A 21,374-nucleotide genomic window follows, 5' to 3' on the forward strand; every position below is an offset into this window, starting at 1 on the left:
TGTTTCAGCTGACATCACTCTGCCAATTGGCTCAAGTCCTCTAATAAGCAAGAAAGTGCAGCACAGCACACCACCAGAAATTTTGTGGAGAGTTTCTCTCCATTGAGTCCTGACAAATGGAGCTCAAGGAAGAAATGTAAGGTGGAAATGTAAGATGGAAGTGGGTTGTTAGCAAAGAATCACTCATCAAGTGTCCTTTCATGTGCTTGCTTTAGCAAAACATCCTTTCACCTGTGTCTACTTCAAGGCAGTGTTCCTTCATGTCTTTACCCCAGCAAAACACCATCCAATGCAAATATTTTCTTAAAAACACAAGTTTCCTCATTGTATCCCTGTTTCTGCTTAAGAATTGTCCTTTGGGCCAGCCTCACAACACCCAAAGGAAGCTCCACTCCCAGGTGCTTTAACATACCCAGGATCATAGGATCACAGGATCACAGGATCACAGGATCACAGGATCACAGGAGCTTGGTCACACCAGGATCTCAAGGTTCCAAAGGCAGCTTGACTCCTAGGAGCTCGGACATATCCAGGATCACAGAGAACTCCAAATAGACTGAACCATAAAAGAAATTCCACCTGTTACATAATAATCAAAACACCAAATGCACTAAACAAAGAAAAAATGTTAAAAGCAGTAAGGAAAAAAGGTCAAGTAACATAGAAAGGTAGACCTATCAGAATTACATCAGACTTCTCACCAGAGACTATGAAAGCTAGACGATCCTGGACAGATGTCATACAGACCCTAAGAGAACACAAATGTCATCTACTATACCCAGAAAAACTCTCAATCAATATAGATGGAGAAAACAAGATATTTCATGACAAAACCAATTTTGCACAATATCTTTCCACAAATCCAGCCCTACAAAGGGTAATAGATGGAAACCAACACAAGGAGTGAAACTACAACCTAAAAGAAGCAAGAAAGTAATCTTTCAACAAACCCACACAAACATAATTCCACCTCTAACAAGAAAATTAACAGGAAGTAACAATTACTTTTCCTTAATAACTCTTAATATAAAAATTAATATTACCAACATATCCTATTTGATTGAACTCCAAAAATATGAGGAATTAGAAATTTGTTGGCTGTCATTTCATGGTCTCTCTAATTTGGTAATGGTGAGGAATAGGTCCAATATCATACAATCCATATACACCTTCTGCTTCTTTGTACATAACAGGGTCTTGCTATGTATGTGCCACATAATGATCTTGAAATCATGCTTCTCCTATCACAGCCTCCCTATTAGGAGGATTGTTTATTTGATGTTTTTACACTATACTATGATTTCCAGAACAGCTTACATATTTCAAAATTATTTATACAGCCAACAGATACATAGACAATTAATTTGGGACGTGGCTTGTAAGAGAACAGCAAAGAGTAAGACTGAAGGCTTTGCTTGATATTTATAATTTTTTTATCAGTTTTGAAGAAGAGGACTTTATTTTGTCCTTTTTTTTTCCAGAGCTGAGGCCCGAACCCAGGGCTTTGCGCTTGCTAGGCAAATGCTCTACCACTGAGCTATATCCCCAACCCCAGAAGAGGACTTTATAAGTTACTCTTTTCCTGAGATGTATGCTTTTCAACATCACAGCCAATGAACCAGAATCTTACCCTCACCTAACATCTGTGCCACCTTCCAAACAGAACTATTGTTCACTGAAACAGTTGATGAATGACTTGATAGCTAGACCATCTTAATACACACACCATTTCTTTCTTTCTTTCTTTCTTTCTTTCTTTCTTTCTTTCTTTCTTTCTTTCTTTCTTTCTTTCTTTCTTTCTTCCTTCCTTCCTTCCTTCCTTCCTTCCTTCCTTCCTTCCTTCCTTTCTTTCTTTCTTTCTTTCTTTTTTTTTTTTATTTTGGTTTTTTGAGACAAGGTCTCTCTATATAGCCCTGGCTGTCCTGGAACTCACTCTGTAGACCAAGCTGGCCTTGAACTCATAAATCTGCCTGCCTCTGCCTCCCAAGTGCTGGGATTAAAGGTGTGCACCACCACCGCCTGGCCCATACATCATTTCTTAAATGAATGTAACCTGTTCCCTGTAGGCTGAGAATGACGACAATCACTCAAGTCAAATAGCTTTGACTGTAACAGGAAATCTATATGCAAAAGTTGTGCCTACAATTCCTTGGTGCAGCAGAACTGTCAACTCTTATTACAATGAACTCCAATCTCCAAAAGCTGTTCTTATTTTGTGTTTGTACCACGGTAAGAGCCAAGATTTTAAACTCTACTAAAAACAAAACAAACAAACAAAAGACTTTATTTATGTTCATTACAAAAACTAATAGTGACATATTATTTTAAAATAACATACAGCTAATATATTTGGAGTTATTTAAAATTTATATTGAGCAAAATGTATGTATTTTCAGTATTGCTGTACACAAACAGCTACATAAGATTGTTCAATTGATTGTTGTTTTCTATCAAACAACTTTTATAATACTCATTTTTATTGTTGCAACATTTTATGAATTTTAAAGAATATGATAAAAAAAATGAAAGGTTTTGCAATTTTTGAAAGGGGAACTCTCCGGGAGGAGCTGGAATACAAAAGGGAAAGAAGAATATGATGTAAGTCTATTTACTCACAATATGCTTTTAAATGTTAACAAATTTGGATAAATTGAAATTATGTATCTTTTCTCATCATAATGCAATAAAACTTAAATAAAAAAAATTGTCTTTTACACCAACATTAACAATTTATTCATAATAGACATAAGAACCATCACGTTTTTATTAAAGGACTTTTTATATAAAATACAGTCACAAAATAGGCTAACAAAACAAGCTTAAATCTCTATGGATATAAAATGACTAAATAAAAACCTTACATTTCTTTCAATAGAGAATACAATAATTAAAAACCTTAAATTTCTATTAATATACAATAATCAAACAAACCCTCTAAAACCCTAGATAATAACTATAACACATCCAGCGACTAAAACTACCCACCTCAACTTAAGCGATTGGGATGATAGTCTTCTCCTGCTGTATTGGATCAAAGGATTCCTGTTTGGGGCCCCAAGAGAAAAATATGGTGAGTCTGAATAAAGCTAGCTGTAGCATTTATTGCCCAATCTCTGGGTTTATCCAGTATCTGTATTGTCTGTTGTTTGTGTCCATTCCCTCCCACCTCCCACCCCCCAAAAAAGGATTAGTCTAAAAAAGACTGCCTGTAACATTTATTTCCCAGTATCTGTCTTTATCCAGTTCCTGTATTGTTCTTCCAGTCTATATATTGTCCAATCTCTGTGTTTATCCAGTATGTGTGTGTGATTAAGAGCTTGGGCTAGCCCTTTTGAAATTCATTTCCATGAATTGTTTTTTTTTAAAAATCAGATACTGAGACAGTCTGTGAATCACTTGGGCAATTTGCTTTGTGAAGACCTCCATGTCTCTGGTGATAAGAGGACTTCCCTGGTTTGATCTAATCCTTAAAAGTTTTGTTGGTAAGCGTATTTTTTCATTCCATGTACATACATAAATAAAACCACATCCCCACCGTGAAACTTTTGCATGTTCCATTCTAATGTCAACACATCGTTAAGGTGTATTTGTTGACCTGGTTTGTTTTGGATTGAACTGCCCTTCCTGATTCATGTGTGGTATCTGCTCAATAGACTAGACTGCAGCTGCTGACTCATGTTTGGTGTTTGTTAGTGAACTAGACTGAGAACAGCGACTGCTATGCCTACTCCAGTGAAGTCTGCCTGTCGAGGTCGAAAGGCCTGGAGGCAGTCACGATGAGGCAAAGAGTCTCAAGTAAACTCAACCTCCTGAAATTTTGGCATTCTCATAGCCCGTATACTCAAACCCTATCCCCGCATTAGTATTGTATATGCTCTCTTTCAATATTGTTTTATTATAAGTGCCTTTAAAGATTGAATTTTACCATAGGTGAGCCTCCACCAGTGTTCCAACGTCCTAGAAAATCCTTGAAGTCGATGAGCTTGGAATTCAGTAGGAATTCAGTGAGAAGTTTACCTATTCAATAACATTCAAATTTACTTCTAGTAGAGATGGTGAAACTAATTAGGCATTACAAAGATCAGAGCTAGAATAGCTCAGGGCTAGTCTGCAGAGTGATTACTTAGGACAGTAGCCAAGTCTCACCCAAACAAGGGAATACACAATGGCCTACTGAATAGGTAGATTAACCATGAAAGAGTTAGGGAATCCCCCTGAGACAGGGTTCTTCACTAGGCCCAAAGGAACAGCATAATCAGGCATTTACTAAGAACCCCTGATGGTGGGCTTAACAATAGACTAGCATTACACCTGGCTCCCTTCTTAGTGGTAAACAGCGGCCTGATCCCCGCCATCTTTTGTTGTATACATTCCTTTTGTTTTGTGTCACTGTAACTCTGCGGATGTGTCCTGTCTGGCTTTTCTTGTTTTTCTTCTGTATAAAAAAGTCTGGTGTTCATTTGGATGATACACTCAGATTCAACACACTCTCTCATGTCGTGTCTGTTGGTCATTCACCGACTCCTTCACCCACCTGCAACCAGAGACCCATTCCGCCCAGATGGGAGACCCCAAAAAGGGGTTAGTGTGCATCAGTTGGTGCCCAAAAAGTCACTAGGACCGGAATTTCCCTAAAGAACTATTTATGAACAGTTCCACTTCCCCATATTCCAATGTCCTTCCTTTTCCACTACCTGTTGTGGGTGGTAGGCCAGAGAGGAGGTTGAACCATATTAAAGTAGGTTGTAAAAAATATATGACTACAAAGAGAAATACTGGGGCTCAGAAAGAAGGAACAAAATATGGACAGGATCTAATTCTGACTGATTCACAAGCAGTATTTGGAAGGAGGGATCAGGGAAAGGACACAGGAAGTGCTGCTTGGTTGGAGGCTGGAAAAGTGGCTGTGGCAGTCTCTCTACTGCCAGGATCCCTTTGTGATGAGGAGGTCACAGCAGTGTGATGTCCCCAGAGCCCTCCTGACACATCTCAAACTGAGCTTTAGGACTCAAAGTCCTGAGAGCTGCACTGGGTTTCAGAAGAAGGGGAATTCTCTCCTTCTGAAGAATAGCTTTAGGGACTCATGGATGAGGACCAGCTCCATGGACACAGCAATGGACATGAGCATTGGGATGTATGCTAAGGAGCGGCTGCTTTTCCTACTATTCCCATTATTCACAGAGTATCCACTATCACCATCAGCTGAGACCAAAGGGGACATCCAAAAGGTGAGCAAAGATGTGGTTCACACACATGGAGCAGCACACTGTTGTTCACAAACTTTACTCCACATTCCATAGAAAGACAGGTGTACTGACAAATTATAGCATTTTGTTCTGTTTGTCCTGTAATTGGTGCTATACATGGGAGTGTTGTTCAATACATTAAACTGATGCTGTGCACCTGTACAGAGGACTCCCAGATCCACGTAACAACAGGTAGCTTCAATTCTCACAGATACAAATCTCTCTCAGATAACAGCTCCGGTGGCCCTTACACTATTGTAAGGGAGAATGACAGGAGTGGAGGAAAGAGCAATGAAAGTGTAAATGGAGAGATGAGGCCCTTCATTCCCCTTGCTCACGTTCAGTGCTCTGTCCTTGCGCTATGGTTCTTGAGCATTAGAGTCCTATTGTGAGTGGGCAGTCATAAGAGAGATGCCTCACTCCTGGGTATTCTCATTCCTTGTCCTTATCCTACATAACTATCTCCAGGATGTACAAATGACAGAAAAAAAATGTGAAAGAGACTCAGATTCCAGCACAAGTTATGTAAATGTAAGAAATCTGACTTGTGAAATTTTTCATACAAGGATGTGAGCTCAGGGCATGGGGATCTTCATACTGAAGATGCTATGCAGGGTGAGATTGTAACACATCCCAGTTGAATGTGACACTAAGGGATATAGGATATGGAGGTAATGGAGGGACTATGGCTACAGGTGCCATATTTACTGAGACTTATGGGCCTCTTGATCCTCTGCTTCGGGCTGATGTTTTCGACTCCTGTCTTTTACAGTCCTATCAAGCAACTTTTCCTGAACTCTACACCACAACCTTTTTCAAACCATAATAAGAAAATGGATCACCTTCCTTTCTCAGAGGTCTTGGAGGATCTTATACAGCAGAAATTTAGTGGAATTGCCTGGGGCATATCCTCTGTATTCTCAGAGACAGTTGTGGCTACTGCCCAAGACATCAGAAGCCCTTCTTTACCAGGACATAAAACTGTGAGATTTACTGCTGCATGTGGGTCTGTCAAAGGACTATCACAGGCTCTAGAACCTCCATACCTTTCTCAGGACAAGCCATTGCCTCAACAGTTTGTAACACCAAGCTTTGTATTTGTAACAAGTTCAGAAAATGCAAGAATTAACAAGTTCTACAGCAAACTAACACCTTTTTGTTTCCAGAGTAGGGCCTGTGGAAGAGCTGTTCCTAGTACTGAGAGAGATACAGGCATACCTTACAACTGAAAACAGCCCTAGCAAAATGCAGTGAATTGGAAAGGCACTACAGATTCTAATGAACAAAAACATTAAGCAGCCATTAGCCAGCCCACTGGCAACTTGTTCAGGGGTGCCCCACACAATAAAGCTATCAGGTCAGCCTCCATCCTTCCTGAGCATTGTCAGATACTCCAGACTCATGAGGAGCCACAGAATGAAGACAAGGCGACTAATGAGAGGAGCAACAAGGAACAGCTGTCAAATTACTCCCATCCAGGGAACTGAATCAGCTTCAGGGACATTTCCAGCAGTAATCATAATTGCAATAACAGGCCTCAACTCTCCCAGCCTGTCTAGCCCTCCATCTTCAATTCTAAAATCTACAAGTTGAGCCAGACGATATGGTCTGTGTCCAGGGAGATGCCCTCACAAAGGCAATAGCTAAGTGTAACATACACCATGCCTAAAATAAGAGGCTAGGTGTTAGGGGCAAAGACGTGCCTTGCACTTCAAGCCCATGCCTGGGAAGAAGCTGACACCCAGGAATCCTGCACTGGCAACAGACAAGCTGTTCTATGTGAACACTGAGGAGCACCATTTCTTGTTTGACACCAAATACTGAGAGGAAGCTAAAATCAAACATCCCAGAGCTTCCTGTAAAACACAGAAAGAGACTTTATCTGCAGATTCCTGAGGCCAGGGATCTCACTCCACCTGAGTGAGTTCCAGCTGAAAACTCCCAGGTTGTATATCCCTCCTCACACATCTGTGATTCCAAGGCTGAATACTATTCCAAGGCTGCCATGATCCTGGAAAATGTGCATCACCAAGATCCAGGAAGGACAAGGGTAGAAAGCATATCAACTGCCAGGCTAGAGAGATCTGTATTTAAACAATCACCTGTAGACCCAAAACCCCTTTTGCCTGCTGACAGTCATGGGACCTCAAAGGTACAACCAGATCCATGGCAGAATTACCTGAGTGATGTGCCCTTTGCTTCCTGATTCCAGACAAAATTGATGAGAGCAAGACTATCTAAGGAACTGGAAAAGGAGCCTGGAACAATATACCTCCTCAAAAAAGGATAAGTGAACCATAAAAGAGGTTTGAAGATGTGGCCTTAGGACATCCCTGCTGACATGTGATAGTGGTTGGCTCTGAACAAAATGTCCCACCTACAATGGCCAAACAAACCAATACATGGGAGGTGAAATAAGAGCCACCTTCTGCCTTGAGAGTGAGTCTGGAATCCAATAAAATTCCCAGTGGCCAAGCCATCAATATCAGTCCCAAGAATTCGAGTCTGTAGGGGTCAACAAAAACACAGAACATCTCCAAACACCTACCTTAAAGCACTCAGTATATTCAGCTCTAAAAACACAAGATTATAGTAAGATGGACTTGAGACCAAGCATGCAGCCAAAGTCTTGGCCTGTGAGACCTCACCCTGATGGCCCCAGAACAGTACACTGTGCCACAGTCAGCTTACCTTCACAGTGCTCGCACCCAAGATTCCAGAATAATTGCCAAAACCCCAAAACTTCCAGGGCTTAGTTGATGTCTTCATGAGAAGACATCTGAGGTTGGAGACTCAGGAGTTCAGAATCAAAGTGAAGGATCACATGGGGTTTCATTCCCATGAAGAGAGGCAGAATAATATAATATCTAGAGGAATAAGTCCGGGAGAAAGGATTTCGAAACTAAGACCTTCTATTCCAAGCTCCACTAAGCTCAAGGATACAGCCAACACTCCCCATATATACCAGGAAAAGGAGAGGCTCCTCCTAATACCTTTTGGAAGAACATCACAAGTAATGATATGGAACAATATGGAAATCTCAGCACAAAATCAAGGGGAAGGGACATTCTTTGAAGAACAAAAGCCCAACACCAGCTACTAAGCATAGAACTTACTAACAAGAGAAAAGACAATCTACTCTATGGCAGCTGAACTGCAATCCCTCATGAATGATCTGGTTCATATCCTGGCAAGTAATATACATGACCCATCAAAGGTACAAAAATGAAAAGTAGAATCAGTGACATCTCAGCTGGGTGGCTCATCCCACACTTCTGAGGTTCTCTATGACCTACACCATAGCAGAGCAGCAAGCAGGATGAGCTGTGGCCAAGCCAGAACAGAGAGGAGCACAACCATCCATTCACATACAGGAGAATTGGAGACAAACTGCAATCAGACATTGATGCCAGAGGACCTGTGATCATCATCTAACCTAGTGAAGAGAAGAATGACCATCCATGTTGTTAGAGGGGAATTGGAGATGACCAGGAGCCAGGTCTTGCTGACCAGAGATTCTGTGACCTAGGTCAAATTAAAACAAAGATTGGAATGGGTGGATGTCCACATAGAGTCCAGAGGGGCACAGCCATGCATTCAGATATAGAGAAATTGGAGTCAACAGCAGCCAGGCATTGTGCATGAAGCCATTGATGCCAGGAGACATCTAGGAGAAACTCAAACCTAGCAGGTGATCTTCCCGAGATGGTTCCCTCATGAATTGTAAAGGATGTCAGATTTGCTTCTTTAGGCAAGGCTGAGAAGATTAAGTTGGAGAAAAGATGATCTTCCCGAGATGGTTCCCTCATGAATTGTAAAGGATGTCAGATTTGCTTCTTTAGGCAAGGCTGAGAAGATTAAGTTGGAGAAAAGATTCCTGCTATTAATTTATTTTGGTTATTATTAAATTTATATAAGAAACACTAGGCATTAGTCTACCCTTTGTACACATTTCTGCAGGGCAATGAAAATTTACTGCCTTGTAGGGATGCTATATTTCTTAACTCTTAATGATGATGATAAAAGAATTCCTAAAATTATATTAGGAGTTATTGAGATCTTTAATAACAGGACTGCTATTAAGACCTTTCCTATGTCAAAACTGCAATTAGAACTCTGCAAGTCTTCAAAATTTCAGAAGAGTTCACTGTTTCTGAGATGACAGAAAACAGGCTTTTACAACTGAGAGCATATTCCAAGGGGTTATAAAACAATTAACCAAAGGTCATAAAAATAGAACTAAGAATTTACTCTAAGTGCAAGGAGAGAAGATAAAAAAATTGACTGGGTTTACCAGTAGAAAACTTCCATAATAACTTAGGCACAAAAAGTATGTTTTTTTACTTTTAATGAGCCAGTTGAGCTAGTGACAGATAATGAATGTTTAGCCAGACAATTACTCCTAATTGATAGGCATGTAAACATTCTCTGTTGTAAACTTCTTACTCAACTTATGATTTGAATTTATGTGTAAACTTGTGGTGATCTTTTTACCATGTGATCATATATTCTGAAAGATACATAAGTACTAAGGACAAAGACAGTACTGAGAATTCTTTTTTGAAATGGTATGGTTTCTCAGAGGACTTTATAGACATAGAACTTGCAAATAAAGACTAAAATCACATTTTTTCCCTAGGACTCCAGAAGCAGGCTGAGAGTTAGATCTGAGAGGTTCCTGTAGAGAAGGCACAAAGGCTACTTTACTTAATGCCCTGCCTTTATGCTACAGGTGTGAATTGCCTAAGCCAGTGGTATTTTAACCCTCAAAATGAGCAAGAATGGTTTTACAACTTCCTAGAAGGAATCAACAAGAATTCAGTATAGTCAGGGAACAAGAACATCTGGAGACTCTCAGTCTTTAAAGATACGCCTGCATCAGATTCTTTGTCCAGCTGTGCAGGCTCCCGGCAGATTGACCCACACCAAAGGATAAAGAAAGGAATGGGCTGTGACTGCCTTACAAGTTACAGTGGGAAAGGAAATTCCCAGTGAGCAAGGAAATTTTACCAGATGGTGAATCAAATTCAAACAGATGAGCCGGGCGTGGTGGTGCACGCCTTTAATTCCAGTACTTGGGAGGCAGAGGCAGGCGGATTTCTGAGTTCAAGGCCAGCCTGGTCTACAAAGTAAGTTCCAGGACAGCCAGAGCTATACAGAGAAACCCAGTCTCGAAAAACCAAAAAGAAAAAAAAATTCAAACAGATAAATGTCAAAGACAGGAGTGATAGTGTCTGTGTAGAAATGAAAAGACTCAAGAGGGCTTGTTGTCCTATTAAAAAAAATGAAACAATGTGTTGATGGCTTTCCATCACAGAGATTGAAATACAAATAGTCATTGGGGCCCAGAGGAAAGAAAGAAAACAGCTGTTCTGAAGCAGTTTTTCTATGTTATCAAAGCTAGATTACAACTAATCTGAAATAGGTTTGGGCACATCATTAGAGCATCTAGCAACTGTGGTCACAAAAACAGCAAAATAATTAACATGATACAATAAAGTATCTATAGAGAAAAAGGAAAGAAGTGAGTAATAAAAATGAGCTGGAGGGTGAAACAAAATATCAAAAAGAAAAATGCAATCCTAACCCCTTCAGTGAACAGCCATAATCATGTGCCTTAGAGGACAAGGCTGGTAAACTTTAAAAACAACATGGTTTTGGAAAGAAGGTTGTTCTTTCATTTTCTTTTGTTTTTAATGCAGCACATGTTGGCTAATAATGCCACAGTTCTCCAGCTTAGCCTCCTTAGTTTTGGGAATGTTGGCATTGCTACCATGCCAAGATAAAAATGGTAATAAAGGTAATCTCTACTGCAGGAGTCTGAGGTTGGAAACACAGAGGACTCAAAAAAGGAGGAGGTTGTGTGATAGGAGAGCAAAGAAGGAGGGAGGGAGGGAGGGAGGGAGGGAGGGAGGGAGGGAGGGAGGGAGGGAGGAAGGAAGGAGGATTAATTGTTCATCCCACTGGAACTGCCAGTAGAAGATTCATTCATAAACAAAGTGAATCTATATGTTGGAAATCCCAACAAGCTCATAAAACAAAACTAAATAAATCATACATAAATAAAATAACTAAAACTATTCAATTCTTTCAGGTTACAGAAAATATATTACTATTAAAATTATGTTCCCAGAATGCTCCAGATGTACACAGTATTGACTTGTCAAAGAGTCTCTTGGACTACAACAATTACTATCCAACAATCTAGTCAGTGGAACATCATTTGCAGGTCACTGCCCTGGCAGACACACAGGACTGGCCAGCATTCACCTCTCAGTCTCCTCCTGTCCTGTGTCTAAAATTACAGATTAGGCTTTTGAAGCCTGCAGAAGGAATGCACAAGTGTTATGAGGAAAGTTCCAGTTGTCTCTGCTCTCCACCCTGGAGCAGGTTGGGGTCTTGTGTTCCTGAAAGAGAGGAACACAGATGACATTCACTGTAAGATCAAACACCCAGAATTTAGTGAGTGAGCAAAGAAAACTGATACACACTTAAAAAACAAGGAAAATGGATGGGAAATATCATCCTGGGTGAGGTAACTCAATCACAAAAGAACACCCATGGTATGCTGCCACACACCTCCAATAGGATCTATATGACAAGTTCCACAGACTGAGGTGGTTGACCTCAAAAGGGGGAAGCCTCCTGGAAACAGTTGTGGAACTCTTTGCTGGAGAAAAAAAATATTGAGCCCTAGTTTTCATGGCATCTGTATTGTTTTCTCTAATTCCTTTTCTTATTTACATGTTTCTGGTAGCCTAGGCCAATATCTTAAGCAAGAGTAATGGGTAAGCAACCATCCCTTGAGATGGGGTCACTAACATGACCTTATCCCCGGGAAAACCAATCCTTTACTTTTTAAGTCATTTACAAAACTATTTTGAGAAATAAAAACTTTCCCAACAATAGAATTTCATATGGCTACTCGTGTGTCATCAGAGGTGAATTTTGATATATGGTAAAGAAAGCCTTAATTAGAAAGAATTAAAATATTTCAAATTTATGCATTGAAGATTTATTAAAAATCATGGGTTAGATGTTAAATAATAATTGACCATATAGGGCTGGAGGGTTAGCTCAGCGGTTAAGAGCACTGACCTTTATAGATTTCTTAACCTGCTCTTGGAAATATGCCACTAGCCTTGGACGACTGCCCCCACTGAATACATCCTTTTAGAATTGTTATAGTTTGATGATTAATATTAATAATGATGTTCTGTTCTGTTTGTGATTGTTTCACTGGATACAGTTTCTAAGAGATATTTTTGTGCTATACTATATCAAATGATTTTTGTTGGTATTTGTGATTGTTTCACTAGATACAATTTCTAAGAGATGTAATGTTTGGTTTTTAATGTATAAAATCCTCTGCTAAAGAGCTGCAAAATATGCTCAGATTCAAACTGCCTCTGTGTTTGTTTCTGTTTGTCACCACCTAATCCTTACCCATGGTGGACTTGAGAACCCACATCCCAGGGACCCCCATACACAGCTGGAGTGATCTATGGCAGTATGCGCTCACTGATAAGTGGATATTAGCCCAGAATTCAGAATACCCAAGATACAATCCACAGATCACATGAAGCTCAAGAACAAGGAAGACCAAAGTGTGGATACTTCAATCCTTCTTAGAAAGGGATCAAAATTCTCATGGGAGGAGATACAGAGACAAAGCATAGAACAGAAACTGAAGGAAAGGCCATCCAGAGACTGTCCCACCTGGGGATCTATCCCATATACAGTCACCAAACCCAGACACTATTGTTGATTCCAACAAGTGCTTGCTGACAGAAGCCTGATATAGCTGTCTCCTGAGAGGCTCTGCCAGGGCCTGACAAAGAAGTGAATGCTCACAGCCATCCATTGGACTAAGCACAGGGTCCCTAGTGGAGGAGCTAGAGAAAGGACCAAAAGAGCTGAATGGGGTATGCATCCCCATAGGAGAAACAACAATATGAACCAACCAGTATCCCCAGAACTCCCAGGGACTAAACCACCAACCAAAGGGTACCCATGGCTCCAGCTACATATGTAGTAGAGGATGGCCTTGTGGGACATCAATGAGAGGAGAGGCCCTTGATCCTGTGACAGCTTGATGCCCCTTTGTACAGGAATGCCAGGACAGAGAAGCAGGAGTGGGTGGGTTAGTGAGGGGGGGTGCGGGGGAGGGGTAGGATAGAGGGGTTTTCGGAGGGGAAATGAGGAAAGGGGATAAAATTTTAAATGTAAATAAAGAAAATATCTAATAAAAAATTAAAAAACACAACAAAACAAGTGGACCTAGCAGAATGAACTCTCACCTCCCCTGGCACTGTACCCTATTTCTGTGCCTCCCTCAGAGTGGGCACATGAAGGACAGAGGTGTCCTTCTCTTGAAAGCACATTTTACCATGAATTAAGTCTGTTATATAATGTCACATATATTGTTGGGCCCCATTTTGGCCCTGGTTTGGGTCTTGAGGACCAACCCCGAGGCTGGCTCAGTCACTTCCGTATAGGGATGACTCAGCAAGACCTCTTTGGTATTGCCTCTGCCCTACCATTGCTGATGTAGAGATATGCCATTGGCCCTGTCAGTCACTCCATACCCTCCATCACCCTTCCCCCGCCTCCTACATCATTTTACCCATCAAAAATCCTATGTTCTGAACTTATATAAGTGAGAGGCTGATGTCATAAAATTGAGTTCCTGCTTCAACAAGATTCCAGGTTGTGTGTGTTTCTTTTGGGTCATCAACACTCAAACATCCACCTTGGCCCCATAGAGACCCAGCAGAACCTCTCTCCTCTCTCCTGGACCTGCCAGAAAGGAGCCAGATAGATATATATAGATGTAGATATAGATATAGATAGATATAGAGACAGAGACAGAGATAAATATAGATAGATATAGATATATAACAAAACTATGCACAAGGGTCTAAATATACCTATAGGTGAAAAGTTAATTTGAGGAAAGGGGAACCAGAAAGCACCTGAGGGGTACTGAGGCTGTTCATCACCATTTTTTGCATCCTGTTTGGACAGGAGCTGATGAACCTGTGGTCTAACACTGCACTGCCATTCAATCTTGGCCATCAGTGGACTGAAACCCCTAATTTATGTCCTGTTCTGAAGGCCCTGAGCAGGCCCAACTATTTCCATTTAGGTTCTATTCAGGGGCCTTGTTTGTAGCACCTTCCTGGAACTAGCCTCCTATCTAACACAAGAACAGTGTGTCTTAGCTAAGGAAAGCCTGAGTACACAGGCTGGTTAATGTCCTCTAAACACAATCTGTCCACCACAAGAATGGAGGATCCACCTGGGGAAAAGGAGGTAGACCTGGGATTACCCATGCACCATCACACTTCAGCAAGACCTGGGATTATCCCTGCACCATCACACTTCAGCAGTGTATATGGATCATCACAGAGAATGGAGCCTTGTGGCAGGAAGATGTGCTCAATCATTGGACATCAGGCCCTCTCCGGTTTCAGGGCCAAGCTGATATCCCTGCCAGAGATGCTTATAGTGGTAATTGAGGGTCATAACCACTTTGGAGGTTGTATATCAGATATCCTGCATATCAGATATTTATATTATGATTCATAACAGTAAAATATTTACAGGTTGGAAGTAGCAATGAAGTAATTTTATGGTTGAATGGCACCACATCATGAGTAACTGTATTAAAATGTTGCAGTCAGGAAGGTTGAAAATCACTGGCTTATAGGAAGGAGATGAGGCAGGAAGGCCCAAAGGACAAGCAACTATGTAATGCTATAGTGTTTTGATCAGTGACTCCTGCTTACACTGAGTGAACTGTACATAGATTCCTAACATTACTTGAACATGAAGTCTATAAGAAACAGCTTCAAACTTCAAACAGGGCCATGTGTGGCCTGTGCCCAGGGACTGGCAACAAGTCTCAGTGTTCATTGTGGTGTTCTTAGTCATGGTCTGAGGTATTCTTAGCCACCCTGCAAGGAAGGCACCTTGTGGAATCTGCTAAAAGGTAATGTCTTCTCTTTTGTATGTCATTTATGTGTTTAGGGTATGTGCTCCATGAACATAAATTGAATATGCCCAGGAGTGTGGTGCATGCTTAGTTTAGTGAACTCCTATACTGAGCATGCTCAGGGCACTAGTGTCTTCTTGCATGGAGCATGTGCAGGGATAGACCCACACTTCTACCCATATGCACAGGCTCATGGAATGAAGTGCCCATGCTTTACCTGCTGGAGCAGGACATGGCTTCCTAAATAGGATGCCAATGCTCTCCTCATCCCCTTCAGGTAATAAACCTTTCTCCTCTCTTTTGTCTCATCTCTGCTTAGTTTCTCTTTCACTCACTGCCAGGGGGACCCTTGGTGTTTGTTTTGCATTTAGACAAGCAGTGTAGCCCACACAGCAGGCATCTGCCATGCTGCTCTCTACATTTCTTCTACATCAGTGACATGACTTGTTGGGCCTACTCAGTTGTGCCTACTTCAGGACAGTGAAAGCCCTTCAGGGATAGAGAGTTAGTGGTGGACTTACTTCTCATATGCACATTAGCAGTGTCCTGGGTAGGGAATGGGAATATGAATGGCCCTTCCTCAAGTTGTCCCATCCAGGGGACAGGTGCCAAGGTAAGTTCACCTCTCAAGGCTCAGCTGAAACACTTTCGCATCCTGTTCAGGAATTTTGTAGCAGCATCATCTGGAAAAGAGAAGACATGACCGTTCAGCCTAATAAATGTGCAAATGGAGCCAAAGGGACCTATTTCCCATGGATGGCTCACCTGGTGCTGGTGGTCCAGGTTCCAGGACATGTTGCAAACCCAAGTCAGGGGCTGAGATGAGGGAATCGTTCTTGACTAGCATGACCAGGACATCATGGCTGGAGCTCCTGGAAGCTGATGGAGCATAGATCTAGTAGCTAAATCCCAGCAACTGGAGGAAGGGCACAGGCACTTGTATCCAGAGTTGCACTGTTGGCTGGTGGGTTGTCAGGCACACGTCCCCTTGAAGCTTGAGCCTGGCTCCTTCCTGAACCTCTCAGTCCTACTCAGGATACTCCCTGCTCCCATGGTTCAACATCCACAGAGATGGGCCTTTTCTCCTTCATCTCTTGAGAGACACAGGAAACAGACTGTTGGAAAGATTAAAATACCTCACTGATGCAGTACTGAGTAGCCTTCAGCAGTATCAACAGCATCCTCTAACCCTCTTGTAAATGCATTCTGGGCCAGGAAAAGCCATTACCCATATGGACCAGGACAAAGAGAGGTAACAAAGGTCTCTTCTAGAATCTGAGCATGCATGAGTAATTATGAAGGACTGATCAGTTTGTGACAAGTCCAGCAACTGTGGGTCCCTCCACCTGGTCACAGAACTGTTCACCTTTATAGGAAGGTCAGGAGTACACCCAACTCTGCATTCATTCTTTGCAACCTTCAATATCTAGGAGATTGTCTAAAACATGTCAGCAGGCTCTACCATCTTCCATGTGTTCAATGTGTCTGACAGCAAGTTTGCTTCTCCTTACTGAACAGAAATCACAGCATCAGTATTGAAGGCACAAGCACGTATGTGAACATACTGCACCTTGCCACTGCCCAAAAGTCATGTCTGAAATACACCCTCTTCCAACATGGTCCAGTAGATATGAGGACCAGCAGGGTAAACCTGCCAAAACACACACACACACAAACACATACTGCTAGCTATGATATCATGCTTCTGCTGACCCCCTACATTGCTAGGAATGGAACTATGAAAGAAGGAGGGAAGGCTTGTCAGAAGATGCATAACAACTTCTGAAACACAACAGTAATGTAGCGGGTGGAAGTGTGCATCGGGATGCCCAGTATGCTCTGAGAGCTGGCAGAGGATGTGAGTTAGCTACAGGGATCAAGAGAACCAATAGGCTCTGATATACTAGTGTACATGGGACAAGCTGGGCAGCTGGAGAAAGGCTGGATACCTAGGAGTTTCTATGGGAAAACAGCAGGGCAGTGTCCAACATGGCTTGACAATGTGCAATGTGTGCAGATGGAAATGACTGGGAAAAGGGGAGCATGCCTCCCTAGGTCCTGTCCCTCCACACTTTGTCTATTGGGTAGGTCCAGTAGGACCTGACACTATACACAGCACAGTGGTGGCAGGAGGAGGGGGTCCTGATTCTTCAGAGTGCCTTGAGTTTGGTAGTTGAATTCCTAACAAGACTAAATCTTAGCAATGAACACAGGAGGTTAGGAACAGCAGGGTCTGATTCCTAGCAATGTATGTGAGGTGGGGGGGGTCTCACAGGGTATAAGACTTAGTATTGTATGTGGGGTGAGGCACAGTGGATTTACCAGCATAGACTGAAACATAGCAGCATCTTTATTAGTGATGGGGACAGTGAGGGAATGTGTCCAGCAAGGTCAGATAAACAACCCAATACCCAATAGTGAGGCTAGGGTTCCAGCAGTATCTGTTTTATGACAGTATATATAGGGCTCTAAGTGCTGGCCAGCAGCACCTGCAACCTACCAGTTTATGTGGGGTAGGGCCCAGTAGGTCCTGAGTTATGGAAGGTTGTATGCACCCAGGTATATGCAGCCGGCGTTGATACCTTCCAGTGTATATGGTGTATCTGTGAGGGAGGTGTCGGCAAGGCCTGATACCTAGAAGTTTATAATATCCACTCTCCCATGCTGCTGCCTCAAATACAATGATAATTTTCAGGCAGGGTTGGACACACTCATCTAGAACCCATGTAATGTTTAAGGTGTCAGGACTCAAAGGACAACACACCAGAGTGGCTACACCACTTACTATACCAGATGACAAATGCTACTGGACCACACCAACTCCCTGCTATCTGAAAAACACAAGCAAGCTATCAGGCCCTATAGCTTGTCTCCTGATGAAGCCCCACATATAGTGCCATATTGAGATCATTCTGGACACTCTCCACCATCCACATGACATACACTGAGGTTTGAAGCCCTGTAGGACATCCCCTCTACTATCACAGATAACTGCTAGGCCCTAGGTCCTGCTGCACTCACCTTTCCCCTTTCCCAGAGCCCTAAATACACTGCTTTTATCACACCCACACACACAGTGCTATTTTTAGGCAAGGATGTCCATTCAGGCAAGGGTGGATACCTAAAGCCACCTTCCCACATAGCATTCAGGTGTCTAGGCCATCCTAAATACCCCTTCCCTGAGGATACCACTCCACACACAGTGCTAGCTATCTGACATTACTAGAAATCCCATTGACACTGCCACACAGCTTGGCCTAGGAGACAGCATGCTGGCATTGTACCCACACAGACTCATGAGGGAATGTCCATCAAGACTGATGTCCTAAGTTTATCCAGCAGAGCCTATGACACAGTAGATTATAGTCTGTGACAAGGGTACAGGAGTCTCCATCAAGGCCTGATAACTAATGTTGTAGTAGGTGCTGATTAGAGCTGATGTCTAAGAGGGTCCTGACACCGAGAAGGACAAGTGAGCTTCATTAATGTGAGGCTGTCAAGCATTGCCCAGGACATAGCAGTGAGTTGATGGTACAGTCCCTGGGAGTATCCATCATGGCCTGATGACTATGAGGTTTTGTCAGAGATCAGGACCGGATACACAGAACTAATGTGATGCATATGTTGGTGACCCGTTCAGCATGGTTCAATACCCAGCAGTCAGTGTGGTGTTTGGTGGGAAGTCATGCATGGCCCAATACTTAGGAATGTATTCAAGGCACTGGGGAGGTTGTACAGTAATTCCTGGTGCCTACAAGTACAAGTGCTATTTAACAGTGCATTACACCTGGGTTATATGCCAGGAGAGGAGGTGTCCTGCAAGATGTGAATCTAGCAGGATATGTTGGTTAATGGCAGGGGGTGGAATGACAAGCAAGCCCTGATACCTATCCCTATATCTCTGGTGGCAATGTGGCTAGGGGAATGTTTAACAGGTTCTGGTACCTGGCATTGTATATGAGACAGCAAAACAGCTCCTGTCTAGCCAGGACTGATGTCTAGAAATCTATATGGTGATTGTCCTTCAGATACTTGAAGTAACAATATATATAGGGTGTTAATGTAAGACTGTAGGAGATCAAGTCCTGAGGCTCACCCCATCCCACACTACCTGACAAAACAGTGCTATAATCAGATCCAGTAGAGTGTCTCTCTATTCCACACATATGTTGGGAATCTGGTGTCACCACACCACACACTATACCACTACCACCCTTGAACTATTGCCCAGAGGGACCTTTGATGGCCAGGCCAAATACATACAATTTCATGTCCCTGTATGGAATGGTGTTCTCATGGCATAGTGAACTGAACAAATTATCTGTGTGTGGATGTGCTGAGCCTGTTCCTCCTGAAAACTGTCAACCTTCTGTGGCTCAAAACATCTCCTTCTGCTGTACATCCTATCACTATAAAGATGCGTTTTCTGATGTGGAGCAGCTTCATGATGTTTGGATGGTCCAGAACTTAACTTGTCAATTTCAGTCCTGTTGTCTGTGTCATTTTTCTCACCCCTTTCAAAAGATCCTGACAGTAAACCACACTTCTTTGGGGAGGTGGCAGAGCCATCTAAAGCTGCCTTTACTGAGGCTCCTGAGGTGACCCAACAGGGTCACACTTTCAGAGGGCCTGACTTCCAGGTCCAGCTGCATAACTGCCTGCTCTCTTCACTTCCCTGCAAGCCACTTGAAAATTTCCACCCTAATATCAGCTGACAAACAATGAGATGAAAACCATGGTATTACAAAGAGAAGCAGGTTGAGAAGAAGCCTTACTGTTCTCAATTCCCACATAGAAAAGTAAGAGAGAGGTAAGATGGGCCCATAGTGCACTTCTGGGTCATAGAAAACTAACAACATAACACTGGAATTTACTGGGACCAGCTGGATCCAGGCATCCAGGAACTCCACCTGACCAGTGGCACAGGTGTCTTCCAGTTTGGGCCCGTGCCCTGAGCAGACCTTGAGCATAAACTCCACAGCCAGTCCCACAACACCCAGAGGAAGCTCCACTCCCAGGCTCTCTAACAACCCCAGAATCACAGGTTCACAGTTTCACAGGATCACAGAATCCCAGAGGCAGCTTGACTCCCAGAAGCTCTGACACACCCAGGATCTCACAATCACAGGATCCCAGAATCACAGGATCTCACAATCACAGGATCACAGAGACAGCTTTATTCTGAGGAGTTCTGACACAACCAGGGTCACAGGAAGGACAGACTCCAGTCAGACATTGCTAGGACAGGTAGCACTAGAGATAATCAGATGGCGGGAGGCAAGCATAAGAACATAAGAAACAGAAACCAAGGTTACCTGGCATCCCACCTCCCACCATACCTCCCACCATAACAAGTCCTGGATACCCCAATACACTGGAAAGGCAAGACTCAGATATAAAATCACTTCTCATGATGATGATAGAGGACATTAAGAAGGACATAAATAACTCCCTTAAATAAATACAGGAGAACACGGTTAAACAGCTAGAAGCCCTTAAAGAGGAAACACAAAAATCCCTTAAAGAGTTAGAGGCAAACACAATCAAACAGGCAAAGGGAAGAAACAAAACCATCCAGGATCTAAAAATTGAAGTAAAAACAATAAAGAAATCACAAAGGGAGACAACTGTGGAATTAGGAAACCTAGGGAAGAGATCAGGAGTCATAAATGCAAGCATCACCAACAGAATACAAGAAGAAAGAATCTCAGGTGCAGACAATACCATAGAAAACATTGACACAACAGTCAAAGAAAATGCAAAATCCAGAAAGATCCTAACCCAAAACATCCAGGAAATCCAGGACACAATGAGAAGACCAAACCTAAGGATAATAGGTATAGATTAGAGAGATTTCCCAACTTAAAGGGCCAGTAAATATCTTCAACAAAATTGTAGAAGAAAACTTCCCTTACCCTAAAGAAAATGATGCCCATGGACATACAAAAAGCCTACAGAGAACTCCAAAATAGACTGAACCATAAAAGAAATACAATCTGTCACATAATAATCAAAACACCAAATGCACTAAACAAAGAAATAATGTTAAAAGCAGTAGGGAAAAAGGTCAAGTAACATATAAAGGCAAGCCTATCAGAATTACACCAGACTTCTCACCAGAGACTATGAAA

At 42.3% G+C, this 21,374-nt stretch overlaps 1 long non-coding RNA gene across 2 annotated transcripts; it reads right to left on the bottom strand.

Annotated features, from left to right (window-relative positions):
* Positions 1 to 437: 437 nt before the first annotated feature.
* Positions 438 to 16,304, bottom strand: LOC147000488 (uncharacterized). Of its 2 annotated transcripts, XR_015045927.1 has the most exons (4): positions 16,009 to 16,304; positions 15,765 to 15,926; positions 2,986 to 3,042; positions 438 to 556 (listed from the first exon to the last, which is right to left on the bottom strand). It is a non-coding gene; the product is annotated as an uncharacterized LOC147000488 (long non-coding RNA). The 2 variants fall into 2 exon arrangements; XR_015045926.1 differs by lacking the exons at positions 438 to 556; positions 2,986 to 3,042 and adding an exon at positions 11,383 to 11,653.
* Between the last annotated feature and the right edge of the window lie 5,070 nt (positions 16,305 to 21,374).

Source organism: Mus caroli, unplaced genomic scaffold (genome assembly GCF_978045245.1).
Source record: "Mus caroli unplaced genomic scaffold, Mus_caroli_1 scaffold_18, whole genome shotgun sequence".
Classification (NCBI taxonomy): domain Eukaryota; kingdom Metazoa; phylum Chordata; class Mammalia; order Rodentia; family Muridae; genus Mus; species Mus caroli.